Here is a 14,416-nt window from a genome sequence, read left to right on the forward strand (position 1 = left end):
CCAGTGTTAAAAAAGACAGAATGTGTTTTCCTTCTTTTTAAAACGGTAACATTTATCACATTCTCACCTGCTAATTCTGACCAATCGTAGTAGTCCATTTCTCTCTCGCTGACCAGCACATTTTTAACCCTTTCACGCAGGGCCGTGCAGAGACGTTTATAGGGGCGGGTGCTCAAAGCTAAAAAGGGGCACATTGAACCAGGCTGAATAACAACAACACACATTCATCAAGAATCTAATATGGGATCGCATCATACTATATCACTGTTGTGAGGCAAAGCAAACATAGCCTATGTTTTACCTGATGGGTACAATGTTGCTGTTGAGGGGTTGCTGCTGCTCCTGCTGCTGATAGTGCTGGAGGGCAGGGCTGTGTTGATCTGAGACTGTAGACATTAAAAAGTCCATAGGAGAGATGGTAGCTGATTAAACAAGTGTCATGAGATAATAACAAATTGCAAAGATTGGTGACAGCGCTTGGAACCATAAGGCAACAAAAAACTGAGAAATAAACAAGGCTCTGCCTGTGAATCACTCTTTGCCTCTCTTCCTCCTTCCATCCCCTCATTTCATCTATCACTCTCCACTTGCTGTCCATCTAAGAACAAGGCACAACTTGCTATTGCAATAAACTATTATTTAATTATCCACACTTAACAACTCTTACACTTAATCTATAATAAAATGATGAGAGAAAAATGTTATAGAAGCAAAACATTTCAGTTGTGCTTATTATTATTTTTATACTGGGATACCTCTCCAACAACTGGTACATGTGTTAATGTTACCTGTGTTCTTTGTAATCCAGCTGCTGAGGGATCCACTGCCTTTAGTAGCCTCACACAGCTCCTACTGTTTCCTCCTCATGTCCTTACCAGCCATGTCTGGACAATGTTATATTATGAGTAATAATTCAAAAATCCATATACATAAAACACACACATGCATGCACACACAGTGACATTTTAGACCTTCTTCAGAATACTGTATATACTGTGGGCACAAGTTTCCATCATGGTGCTGATCCAGAATCCTTCCCTTATTATTTATTACTAGAGCTACAATAATAAAGCAATGAGGGGAAAAAAGTAATAAATTTATAATAATGTATTTATGATGATTCCATTTGTTTCACTATCCACTCTGTGCAGGCAGAAAGCTTATTACATTTTTTAACTGTAGAGATACAATAATTTTGCTGCTGTAAAATCAGCATTTTGTCTTATTTAAAATATAAATCTAATATAATCTGTTTCTTAATGTATGTTCTTTAAAATACAGCGTGTTTTTTAAAATATTATAATTATAATAATCCATTATTATGTGGACATGCATATTAGATCGTTTTAAGTGAAATATAATCCCTCCAGAAAGGCAGGAAAAGCCCTGTAACTTACTTTAAAACTAAATATGTTCCCTAAAACGGTGGACAGAGCTACAGATCCATGACAGCCTTACCCAGTGAGCCAGCAGCTATGACCAGCACTACTTGTGCAGTTAATAAAAGGACAGGTAAAGTTTGTCGCGCTGTTGCACACACAGCACGCTCATTTGTTTCAGTTCGTCAGTTGCCACAAGACAGCTTACCAACGTGTACGTGATAAGCTAATACTCCTGTGTGCTTTAGACTACAGTGTGCGCTGTACACCTACTTACTGGTTTTGTCGCATCAGTCTGCGTCTCTGAGTTAATTTGTGTTTCTCCTACAGCTCCGGACCGCAAAAAATGCGCGTGCACTTTGTGAGCTCGTTCCCGGCTCGTAACCAGCGCGTTCTGCCGTCAAGGGCGATCATTGGTTAATGGTGATCATGTGACTGATGCAAGCCAGATCCTTTTATTTAGCAAAAATGTGATTAATAGTTAAATATTATTGTTGAGGGGCACAGACAGGACTCCACACGCACACACACATTTAAAAAAAAATTATTAAACATTTAAAAAAAAAATTGCCTCAACAAAAGGGCACTTTGGGCACCCATCAGGAAAGGGGCGGGTGCTCAAGCCCCTTCCGCCCCCCCCTCTGCACGTGCCTGCTTTCACGCATAGTGGTCACTACAGTGGACAGCTATTCAAAGGCTGTTTTCTTGTATTTGTGTCAGTGTTGATGGTATACTTGCACATAAACACAACACACAGTGTATATTATTCATTCGTTTGTCAAATTCATAAGTCAAAACGTATGTTGCCCATTTAAGTTGACATGTAAAAAAACTCTTTGAAAATCAAGTTTAAAAAAAAATCAAGTTCCAAAATCTTTTTTTCATGCCTAAAGATGAATAAAAATACCTATGAAAAAAAAACTTAATAAGATTGTCATAATTCATGCATGAAAGGGTTAAATCACTCTCGGAAACTAATTGATATACATCCATCCATTCTTTTCCATTTATCCTTGTCAGGGTCGTGGGGTTGCTGGAGCCTATCCCAGCTGTCTTAGGGCAAAAGGCAGGGTACACCTGGGACAGGTCACCAGTCTGTCACAGGGCCAACAAATTCACACTCACACCATGGGCAATTTAGAGTTACCAATTGGACTGTGGGAGGAAGTAGGAGTACCCACACAAACATGAGGAGAACCTGCAAACTCCACACAGAAAGACCCCGGCCTGATGGTAGCTACAAAATGAAAGAGTATTTTTCCCTTAAGTTATCTGAAGATCTTATAAATATAGAATTAATACATCCATCCACACATTTAAAGTAAAGAACAGGAAATATTCCAATATAAAACACATTTTTATTTTTTTATAAAGCACTTCTCTTAGCTTGTCTTAAATTTAAAAAGAAATAATTACATTTACAAATAATTGCATTTATTGTGGTCATGTCATCATCACTGGTTTTAAAAGGGTTTTGAGATAATACCTGACTTTTTAAATAATAAAAATGTTATCAAGGCAGTTTGGAACAGAAGAGAGAAAATATACATGGTCTGCGGTGCCACTGCAGGGGGGATGGATTCACCTGCGCAGCACCTCAAACACGCCTAGCCGGCTTAAAAGTCTGTGCTGTCATTAGAATGTTGTTGTTGTTGGTAATGTGTCAAGCTGTGAGCTGTAAAGCTGCAGCCAAGGGTTGTACAGCAACCGTGTGAAAAAATAAAGCATGCTGAAAAGCACTGAAACATGGACCAGTCTGCTGTGGAGTTATCACAAAAAGTTACAATAAAACTTTTGTGGAGCCACTGGAGGACTTCACCTCTTCAGACTGAAGGATTTACTTTCTTCTACAGCTTCTTCTCTCTTGGATTCTGCTGCTCTTTCTCCATTCTTCAGCATTTGCTGCAATTCAGCTTTAGTACGAGGAGGCTCCTGGGGCTTAATGTTGGGTATATATGCTGGAATAGATGGGAGGGTCTTTTATCACCTTCTGCACAGTGATGTCACACCTGCTGGGTTTCCGGGAGTTTCAGTGGACGTATTCAGAGATGAGTTGGTGTTTGTCATTTTTACCAGGTGGTCTAACATGTTCATGGTGATGTTCAGTTTTTAAACTTGCCGATCTATCTGCTTTTATTGTGCCATAAATACCTCATTAAAACTGCACCACCCCTGTCTTGTTGTTTTGATGCTAATCTCTTCTTCATCTTTCCTGTTTGTTTGGTGTCTCATGAAACTGCTCTATGATTCAGAACTGAACCCTGGGCTTTTAAAAGGGATTTCAAAAGTAAAATAAATAAATTAATGCTATCAACATGTCAACATGTAATCTTGCAGATGACTGACTCGTTAACATTTAATAAAAAGAAAGGGAAAAAAATTAACAATGATGAAGAAGTCATATTGCACTGATTGTTTATTTTACTATCATTATGGGAAACACAGCCAGACTGACTTCAAGCTTTAGGTAGCACACAGTGTTTGACATTTAATATTAATTTAATTGAAAAAATTAGTAAATAACCTTAAAATGCTGCTACTGAGTGACAATTCAAGAGATTTCAGGGCTGGCCTAAGACCCCACTGTTTCAAGATTCTGGTAACGCCCCTGCTCGTAAGCCATCAATAATATCACAATGAGGAATATTCAGACAAAGTCAGTAAGAACCTACTCTTTTCCAGGACCAACAGTCGGAATCCTTTCTCTTAATGTGCAATTGAAGGTAAATGAAAATGAAGAGGTATAATGAATATATAATTAATAAATTCTTGCACTATGAATTATTCCAGGATGCTCCTCAAAATTCCTTATTTATAAAGCATTCCCTTTAACTCTTAATGCTTATTAATGCCTAATAAAATACTTCACAGATAAAAAGAAATAAAACAAAACAAAATTCTTAAGAATTTCAGAACATCAGCTAGGACTGATGAACCGAAGACGGCCGTAGCTCTCCTGCTATGACTGGTGATACATACAATCACAACAACATATATTCACAGGAAAACCACAGTTAAAATGAGCAACTGACGAATATATATTTACCTTCATAAAAATGAAGGTTCCTGTGTCACAGGTAAGAATACAATGAAAGTAGAGCTTAGTGTTAGTGGATAGTGTAGAAGTCCTTCAGGAGGCCTCTGTCTCTGTGAAGAAATTAACTGAACAGAAATACACCCCTTTAATCACCTAAAAACTGCATAAAAACCGCAGTTTAGAAATTCCGATTCAGGTTTTCTCTTTTTCAGAAATAATTGAATGACACATGCATCACATCAGAAGAATATGAGAAAAGTAGCACTGACATTAATATAAAGAACAAAATGAACAACAATCTTTGCTCTTAAGTTGCTTAGCTGGAGGTGTGTATACTCATGTATACTCTGAGGCACTGTGCTTGTTTATCTGCCGTGTCCATTCAGTCCCTCAGAGAGTTCACAGATGTTGACAGCAGCTGTAAGGTACAGAACACACCGTTAGTCCTGGACTAACTTTTATATAAAATATGTATCAAACTTTTTCATTTTTTTAAATGCACAGATCAGAGTGGTGCAAAGTGTTTTTCTGAAATAAAAAGAAGAAAAAACAATTTAAAATCCCAGATAAGTTCAATTCAATTCAATTCAATTCAATTCAATTTTATTTATATAGCGCCAAATCACAACAAAAGTCACCTCAAGTTCAGTTTTGTAGTCTGTATTAGATTATCAGGTGGGGTATATTACAGCAGAACACAGCCAGGCTTTATTTGTGTTTGTTAGCTTGAAAAAAAACACCCCACACACCCAGCAGCAGTTATCAACTTTCTCTGTTCAGCTGGACTTTCTGTTTCACGCTCTCTGCTCACATATGAGAAGAGTGAAATTTCACTTCAGGTTAATTATTTCTGTGCTTCCCTCTGAGGAATTTTGATATATTGACGTTCCACTCAGTCCTTTTCAGGGATGGATGGTCTAAAACAGTCGTGTCAAATTCATTTTACATTGCCGGCCACATACAGCCCACTTTGACCTTAAGTGGGCCGAACCAGTTATAGTCACCTTCCTGTCAGTGTAAAGAAGTTACATATCTAACTGTTTTTCTACATGATAAAGAAAAGGCTGCCGTGACAAAGAAAGAAATCTGTTAGTACGAATCTTTGGAGTTAAATTGTAAGAAATAAATGTCTCACATTACTTTTTTTATAACTGTAGTCATAAAAAACAGACATTTCTATAATAGAAAGAGAAAAACAGAAACCTATTTTTGATTAAACTGTTAACTGCCTACGTACTTTTTGTAGTATAAATGGTCATAAGGGAGGTTTTTATCTGGAAAATGTGTAAAACTTATGAAATTACAGATAAAAATCCAAAATTTCTCCTTTTGCTTGTGTGTGGTGAGCAGCAGACCAAACAAGTTAAGAACTATAAATGACTTCAAGCACACATTCCGGCCTGTGAGAGCCATGGCTCTGTGCTACATGCACACATATCTGCACCTCTGCCATTCAAAGACATTCTGTATATATTTTGTGTAATATTCAATACTGAACTGAAAATTTATTTTTTTTCCAAGGAAGATATTGTTATTCTCTGTTTTCATAAAAGCATTATTTTTATCCATTTACCAGGGAGAGCACAGATGAGTTTTAAGGCCTGGACAAGTTTGAAACCTTTTGTCCTCTACAAAGGAAAATGGCTAAAAATAAAATCAGATATCACTTTAGCCAGCTCCTAGTCTTATAAATTCTGCACTCAGCTTTGCAGTTTCCAATATCATTGAGTGTCATTGAGGTGCTGCTCATTTCATGTTTTTGCTTGTTTTTTTTTCACTTTTTCCTGACACGTTTGCGTTTAAACCCCATCTCTCTGTGTACCTGGCCTACCACTACACTTGCTGTTCTCAGAACATCTACCCCGCTTCCTTCTTTCACATGGTATGATCCCAGTCTGTCTTTGTATGTTATTGGCCGCATGGTGTGCCCATTAAAATAATCTCCCACTCCTGCCTGCATGGATTCTCAAGGGCTGAAGATTCGTCTCCCACATGTCGACGGGTTTATTAATAATTCAGATGAAATTATCTCATGGGGTGGATATAATTGTATCACAGGCCAGATGTGGCCCATGGGTCATAAGTTTGACACCCCTGGTATAAACTGTGAACCTGAAATTTAAACTGGATTCATTTTAAGAATACTAATAACATTGATATCTTGCATTTTTGGAATAAAAAAAACAGTTATAACTTTATATATACAAGCACTGAATTTGTTTCTTCTTGTCTATAAGCATCTCCATTAGTTATTCAGTAGTAACAGCTGCTATTCTTGGATTCCAAACAAAAACTTTGGTGAGAATGTTCTTCTTGAAATCAGAGACCTGAAACACACACTCGTATCTGCTCCTGGTCTGACTGATAAAACATTCAGATCAACACTCATCTGGAAGCTCCCATCATTGTTGGGGAGGGTCTCTCTGTGGGGCACAACTTCATCGATCTCCTCTCCATCTTTCCTCCAGAACATCACGGCTCTGTCTGGGTAGAAACCTGTAGCGTGGCAGCTGACTAGAGAGGAGGGAGTCCTCTGGAGGAGAGACACTGAAGGAGGAACTGGAGAGAAGGAGGGTGGGAAAGTGAGAGAGTGAGAATGGATGGAAGAAATAATAATGAGAAAGGAAAAACAGGTAAGGAAAGAAGATGAGAATAAACAAGAACTTCAATAAGAAAAAGAAACATTGACAGTGAAACAAGTGTCATCTACATGTTAGATGAAAAACATGGCTGCAGCAGCAGAAAATAACTGATATGAACTCAAAGATGTGAAAATCAAAACTAAATCTGTAATTCAAAACAGAGTGAGTGTCACCAGCTTATTAGCAGCTGGATACAGATGTATCATGGCACAATCTAAACTAAATGCAACTTTAGAAACATGGAGATATTATCAGTAACTACTGCACGGATTGAAATTTTGTACTCATGAATGCACTAAATGCAAACACATGGGTTCAGTTCATGTAAAATCATTCTTTTAATCACAAACATTCATATAAAATAATGTAAATCCATCCACCAGCAGCTGAAGCTAAAAGAAAAGTTGGAGAATACACTGTTTGGAAAACGCTGAAGAACTCTTTCAGTTCCTCTCCTTTCGGGGCCCAACAGCAGATTATCTACTTTAGTCTCACCTCTCTGTCACACCAACCCTCTGCGTGTCCTTCACTACATCCATGAGGCTCCTCTGTGGTCTTCCTCTTCTCCTTCTGCCAGGCAGCTTCACATTTAACATCCTTCATCTTAAAATATCCTCTATCCCTCCTGTGCACACGTCCAAACCATTTCAGCTTCGCCTCTTTAGCTTCATCTCCAAACTGCCCTGCTTGAGCTGAGCTACCCCTCTGAGGCATTCATTTTTAATTTTGTCCATTCTGAACATCTTAACATCTTCAGCTTTGCCTCCTGTCTTTTCGTTAATGCCACTGTCTCCAAACCATACCTCATAGCATGTCTCACCGCCAGTTTGTAAACCTTCTCTTTCACTCTTGCTGTTATGCTCCTGACACTCGTCTCCACCCACTCCACTCTGCCTCTTTCTACCTGCCTCCCCCTCATTCACACATGTATATTCTGTCTAGATCACAACATTATTTGCAAATATCCCAACCCACAGAGACTCCTGCCTGGTTCCATCTGTCATATGATCTATCATACACTCTATCTGGATCCACAAAGACACAGATCAACTCGTTCTGAGCTTCTTCTTCTTCTCATGGCTTTACTTTTCCTCCCTGGTTTCACCTGTGTCCAATCAGCTCTGTGTGTGCATGCAGATGTGTCTCTTCCTGTGACAGTTATCAGTTTGTCTGTTTTGACTTTGATTTGAGCCAGTAGTCGACTCCATAGTCTTTGTTCTTTTCTAGATTCTTTTTCGGCATTAGTTTGTTCTGATCAGCTTTCATCAGAGCTCCTGTTTTCTCAGTTCAGGTCTGCATTTGAGTTTGTTTTTTTGTTTCTTTTGTTGAAGCTTGACATTTTTCTGCCCATGCAAATAACTGATTATCAGTTATGAATATCTAACTTTTTCAGAGAAGCCCCTTACCTACAAATAAAGGATAAAAACTACCCAGTGGATAGATATCCATAGACTTAGTGTAGAACTATAAAGAATATATGTTATAAGGTTAAAACTGGAGAAAACCACGAGTGTCCATAATGCTGTGTGTGCTGGTCACCTGGTCTTGATTATTAGAACACTATAAGTAACATCGCACCACAAATTTCTGTTTCCTTATTTGTGTCTTGTGTCAAACTTACTGATAAAAATGTGAAACTATAATTGTCCATAATGTAGCAGTACAGCAGTGTTTGCACACAGCTTCTTCTTCTTTCATTTACCTTCAAAATCATTAAATACAAAATTAGCCTCAAAGCTTTGTCCTTTAAAAGATAACTGTGTTGTTAGAAAGATAACTCAACATAAAATAAACACCACTGCATTCATGAGGTCATGTGGTTCTACCTGTTCTCTGCAGGGAGCTGTTCCCACTGCCCAAAAACATCTTCAGCCGCTCTGGACAGATGTCAGTCAGGAAGACTTCATTTATCTTTGTTTTATTACTGTCAGCATCCCAGCTCTGTTTGGTAGCGTCAGCCTCTGGTTTCAGTGAAGCCCACGACAGTGTCTTCAGATCCAGTCCAATAAAGCCAGACTTCAAAAAGCCAGACTTCTCTCCAGTGCTTTCCTCATATTCACAGAAAATAAAATAAATAAATACCGTAACCTTCACTTTGGTTGAACTGCTGTTTCAAACTAATAATCCGCGCTCTGTAGGCGCTTGGCTGAATGTTAAAGCACTCACGTTTGTACCACTTCAATTAAACTGCCTCAACCACAGCAACACCCACAAACTCTGTGACGTTTGGTTTCCAGCAGATCAAGTGAAGTAATTTATCGGCGAGTGTTTCACTGTGAAACAAGCATTTTAATATTTTATAAGATTAGATAAATAAAATATCCAAAAAGTAGGAAAAATATAACTCCTGTAGTTATTTTTAGTTATTTCAAGTGTGAGCAATGACCAACTGTGAGAGAATATTAGCAATAAAAACTAAGTTTAAATCTATAAGAAGAGGATTCGGTTATTATTCCTGAACGTGGGTGTGGAAATTCAGTTAACAAAGGTCAGACTAACACAACGTTAAAGTAAACGCGCTGCAGATGTGAAAAGCTCAAAGATTCAAAAGGTTTTATTACCTGCAGATGAAACAGAATAAAAAAGAAGCCGCGAGAATGAAGTCATCCTGTCCTTATCTTGTATCTTGTTTACTCTCGATGTACCGTTACCGGAAACCCGTTAGGTTCAGTGCGTGTGGGATAAGGGCGTCTTCCTGTTCCTTTCACAGGAAAAGTCCTAATTATATAGACACATATACATTTATAAGTGTAGGTTGTTTTCTCTCTTTTATCCTGTCCCTGACATACATGCTAAGCGACGAGCGTGCATAAAATTGTTTCTAAAAATGTAGTATCAGTTCAGCACTTTTTTCTTCATAAAGAAATAATATCATTGTTTTGGTTTAAAAACTAAATGTAATGTAATATGAAAATATAATAGGCAAAACCTCCAAAAGTTGAAAAAAAAAAAAAACCTGAGAAGAGGGACGGGGAAAAAGGGCAAAAAACAAAAACCAACAGAATAAGCAGACAAAAAAAAAATACATATCGATCACCTGGATCACCTGTTGAGAAAGAAAAAAGAAAGCAAGCAGAAGAAGACAAGAGTAATAAACAAGATCACAATGATATATGGGAATATGACAGTAAATACTAAATATTAAATATTATGGTGCAGCACGTGAGATCGACAGCGCACAGTGTGCTTTGAGGTAGGAGCCAAAAAGGGTGTAGTTTGTGTGTGTGATCACCCGTGTGTACACCTGTGAGCATGAACCCGCTTGTTTTTAAAAGGTTCCTTCGTGTAATGATCTGCTAGAGGGTGTGGGGGGCCACTGCCCCGACCTCCAGGGCATGAAGCAGGTATGGAGGAGATCAAAACTCCAGACATCCAGAGGCCCCCAGAACACAAGAGACCAAGGAAGACCAACAGAGGGGCAGCCGCGCCACAGTGTTGTTTATTAAAATAAGATACCATTAACAGTTTGAGCGTAGTTACAGTCAACAGTGAATATAAATGGTAAAAACTGAATATAATGCATAGTGTCCCCCCCCACCACCACCACCACCATTAACAAATGGTTCAGCCCATAGCAGGACCGGCTTTTTTCTTGTTTTCAGTAGCAAGCGATGCTTATGATTGTGCCAGAGCACATTTTGAACAACACCATGGGAATTTTGGATTTTACACAGGTGGTTGGATGTTACACTCTGGAAATGGAAGGAAGGTGAGTGTTATTAACCCTCTGTGGTCCACAGACATGCTGCACCTCCAAATCACATGACTGATGTAAGCTGACATAGCAACAAGCTGCAGCCACGCTGAGTCTCTATTTCAGCCCACATTGAAAGTTCGGACTTCAAAGTTTTAAAATTTTAATTAAAGGCCAGTAAATCCAGAGTTGTGATAATATATATAAGCCACGCTTTTTTTCTAAATACTGTCGTCACGTTTTTGTGTGTGTGTGTTTTAAGCGTTTTCTAAGGACAGCGCGAAAACAGTAAAGAAAGGGAAAGAAGCCACCTCTTTCCTATCGGTGGAAAAATGTACCATGTCGACCAATTTAAAAAAAAAAGTCAACACGTGGGATTTTGTTGTTTAGGAAGAGGGGAGAGTTTTGGGAGTGACGGTAACGGCAGCGAGACAGAGCGAGCGAGAGAGAGAGAGAGAGGGGGAGAGAGAGAGTTTTTAGATGTGGGAGATTTGTGACGTTTAGTGTGGAGTGTATACTTAGTGTGTTGTGTTGTCTTGTGTAGTTGTTCTGTTGTGTAGTCGTTTTGTTTTGTGTGTCAGTGAGGGCACTAATGAATGTCACAGAGGCACATTTGCAACGTAAACACTGTCACTAAGTAGAAAACCAGCGGAGTGATACACCTCCTGTTGTCAGGCCTGCAGGTTTGTCCCTGTGCTGTTCTCCTGTCTTTTGGTGGACAAACTTTTTTTTACTGGCACACATCATTTGTGGGGCATCTTATTGCGAAACCTGATTGTTCTCTCATTTTAGTTTTAGTAATATTTTTAAATGGTTGTACAAAATGAAAAAAACGGCAGGTGTATTGGCTGCATTTTTAGATAAATAGTTGTATATGTTTACAAAATGTACAATTTATATTTGCATTTCAAGTTATAAAAAATTACTCAACATGTCTGTGGTTTTTTTTACAGTAATACTAATGCAGTATGTCAGTGAAGAAACAACTAAATTCAGTTGAGCTGAAAAGAATGATACCAAACAAGGCAAGGGGGAAAAAATAAAATGAAACAATTTGAGGGTGAAATACAAACATGAACTCAAAAGGAGTCAAAAATGGCCGGTTGTATTTCAGACCTCAGTGGGTTAATCCAACAAATCATGAAAAATTAGGTTTAAATTTTTGTTCATGACAGTGCAGATTTCTGACATTTTGTGTAATTTAAGCTGTAACAATGTGATTGTTTTCTAACAAAAAACTGTGTGAAACTTAAGTTAGACTTGTGTTTGTAAATGAACCGCCCCATGTTGTTTTATTATACAGGCTATACAGTACATAAAATAAAAACTCACATGTTTTATGTAACTAAAGTGTGTAATTATGTGGGCTACAGACAATAATTAAGTTATAGACTTTATATGAAAAACGTGTATACTTACTGCATTTGAATTATTTTAACCATATGTAACCACCTGCATATGTGTTTGGAAAAAAAAGGCTTTGATTTTGCCACCCCATTTGATTTCTTTGCCACCCTCATGCCACCCTAAGAAAATTTCTCTAGATCCGCCCCTGCACAGAGCGCTCCTTTTATTTACACCTATTTCGTCAAGTCAGTGAGCTCTACTTTTCTGCATGGATTATCTATTATATTTCACTTTCCAGCCAAAATGTCCAGTTCAGATCCAGTGTCTATTACCCTGAAAGTGATGATATCTTTAACAAACCTCCATGACTCCTGGAGGATCTGTTTCCTCATTCTAACTGAAAATGAGTTGCTTCAAATACGGACCATTGTCAATCAACCTTCTAGCATTCCACCATTGGTTATATCCTTATTCCCACTCACCCAGACTTTGTCACTTCCCGATAGTCCTTTTTATTTATTTATTTTGTCAGATACATATAGAAACAATCAAACCACTCATTTTCTTAACCTTTTATGAGAGGAGGTACACTGGTTTGATAAGCACTCTCATGACTATGTCTTTTGGGAAGGTGATCTTTTGTACAGTTTGCAAATGTTACTAAAAACATTCTTGGTTGAGAGAAAAAGTTCCAGACGTAACATAGATGTGGTTTTAACACATGAGATAAGAAACAACTCATCAAGACAGTTTACAAAGTAGCAAACTTTATGCACCAAATCAAGTGTTAAATCTTTTTACATATTTTTTTTTAACAGAAACCTGTCAAATTTCTCTCTCCCACTGTCTCTTTTTTAGGAAATACACATTCATTTACAAAAGGAAAATAAAAAAGAAATCAACTAGTAAATGCAAAAATGTGTACTTATTTTTTAAAATAAATACAGTATCTTAATAGTTCCATAACAGAATTATGCAGGTCTGTTATGCAGCCTCAATGAGTTTCTTGTGATAGACTGTGCCAGTTTCAGGAATTTATTAATAAGTTACTTCTCTCCAAAATATCTAACTGCTGTTCAGTTAATTGTGTTAACTTTTTATTTGCCACTGACATGTCACAGATTTGGCCTAAGCATACATGTTTCTCCGTTACTTTGAGATGTATTTTCAAATATCTATCAGTTTTCAGAGTTTTTAAGAAAACTTTCAGCAACTGCCAGAATTGTTTTGAGGTTTTGATGCAATCTGACACCTGACTCTACAGTGACACCTACTGGCCTCTGTTATCATTGTCATATCTTGATGATGTTCCATGTAACATGAATTTTACTCTAAATAGAATTAAAGATTATAAATAGAATTTATAATATTTTAACTTTACTTCACTCACTATGTAACTGTATTACACTCATTATCTGGGAGTAGATGTCATCCAGTTTGATCTTTACACTGTTAAACAAATCTATTCCATGTCAGTGGGTTTTATTTTCAAAAGCATGTTTCTCTCATAGACAGTGGATGGACCTCAGTGTCTCTTTATGTTAGAAAACCTAACAATTCTCAGCATTTTTAAACTAAACAATGGTCAACAGAAAACAGCAGTGTGTGTGATTCATAAAGAAATAGACGTATAGCACCTGTTGCTACGTTTGTAATACCATTAAAAAGGAATTATTTAAATGAGAATATAACTCCATGAAGAAAACAGTTTAAACTTTAACATTTCTAATAAATAGCAGAGTTGAAAGAAAAAACTAAATAAAATTAAATAAATGTAAGTATTTTACCTCATTTTATTGTATTACTTTTTGTTGTTGCTGTTATTATAAGCCACATCTCCAGTCATGAAAAATATAATGAAAGAAACCAACGTGATGAAGGAGGTGGTTACTTATTGACCTTCTCTGCTGAATAAATGAATAACCAAAATGGTGCAAGTAAATTATTTATAGACAGAACAGTTAACATATAGTGAAACATGAAAACTGTTTGACGTGAATGACTGAACATCCTTTGGATTATAACACAAAAAGAGAAAAACGTTTTTCCACCAAAGGTAAAGTTCACATAAACAAACTATTTAAAAAACACCTTCTATGTGTTCGTTTAACTGGAGATTTGAACACTGTTTTCTGGGTCCAATATTTGTATATGTGGATCTTGTTTCAGTTTCTCCAACAGTTCAGCAGTGTTGCCAGGCACTGTTATTTCCAAAGAAGAAAAATCACTGGTATTCTTTATAAAATACATAAACTGTATATCAGAGTAAAACAAGTTGTACTTACAAGGTGAAGTTGAGTTTCTGCCTGAAATAAAA

General features: G+C 37.3%; 1 long non-coding RNA gene across 1 annotated transcript; it reads right to left on the reverse strand.

Moving 5' to 3' along the window:
- Nucleotides 1-6,549: 6,549 nt before the first annotated feature.
- Nucleotides 6,550-9,091, reverse strand: LOC112843549 (uncharacterized). The gene is made up of 2 exons (XR_003215974.1): nt 8,885-9,091; nt 6,550-6,975 (listed from the first exon to the last, which is right to left on the reverse strand). It is a non-coding gene; the product is annotated as an uncharacterized LOC112843549 (long non-coding RNA).
- Nucleotides 9,092-14,416: the final 5,325 nt, after the last annotated feature.

The sequence above is a fragment of the Oreochromis niloticus genome, linkage group LG22 (assembly GCF_001858045.2).
Source record: "Oreochromis niloticus isolate F11D_XX linkage group LG22, O_niloticus_UMD_NMBU, whole genome shotgun sequence".
In the NCBI taxonomy this organism is placed as follows: domain Eukaryota; kingdom Metazoa; phylum Chordata; class Actinopteri; order Cichliformes; family Cichlidae; genus Oreochromis; species Oreochromis niloticus.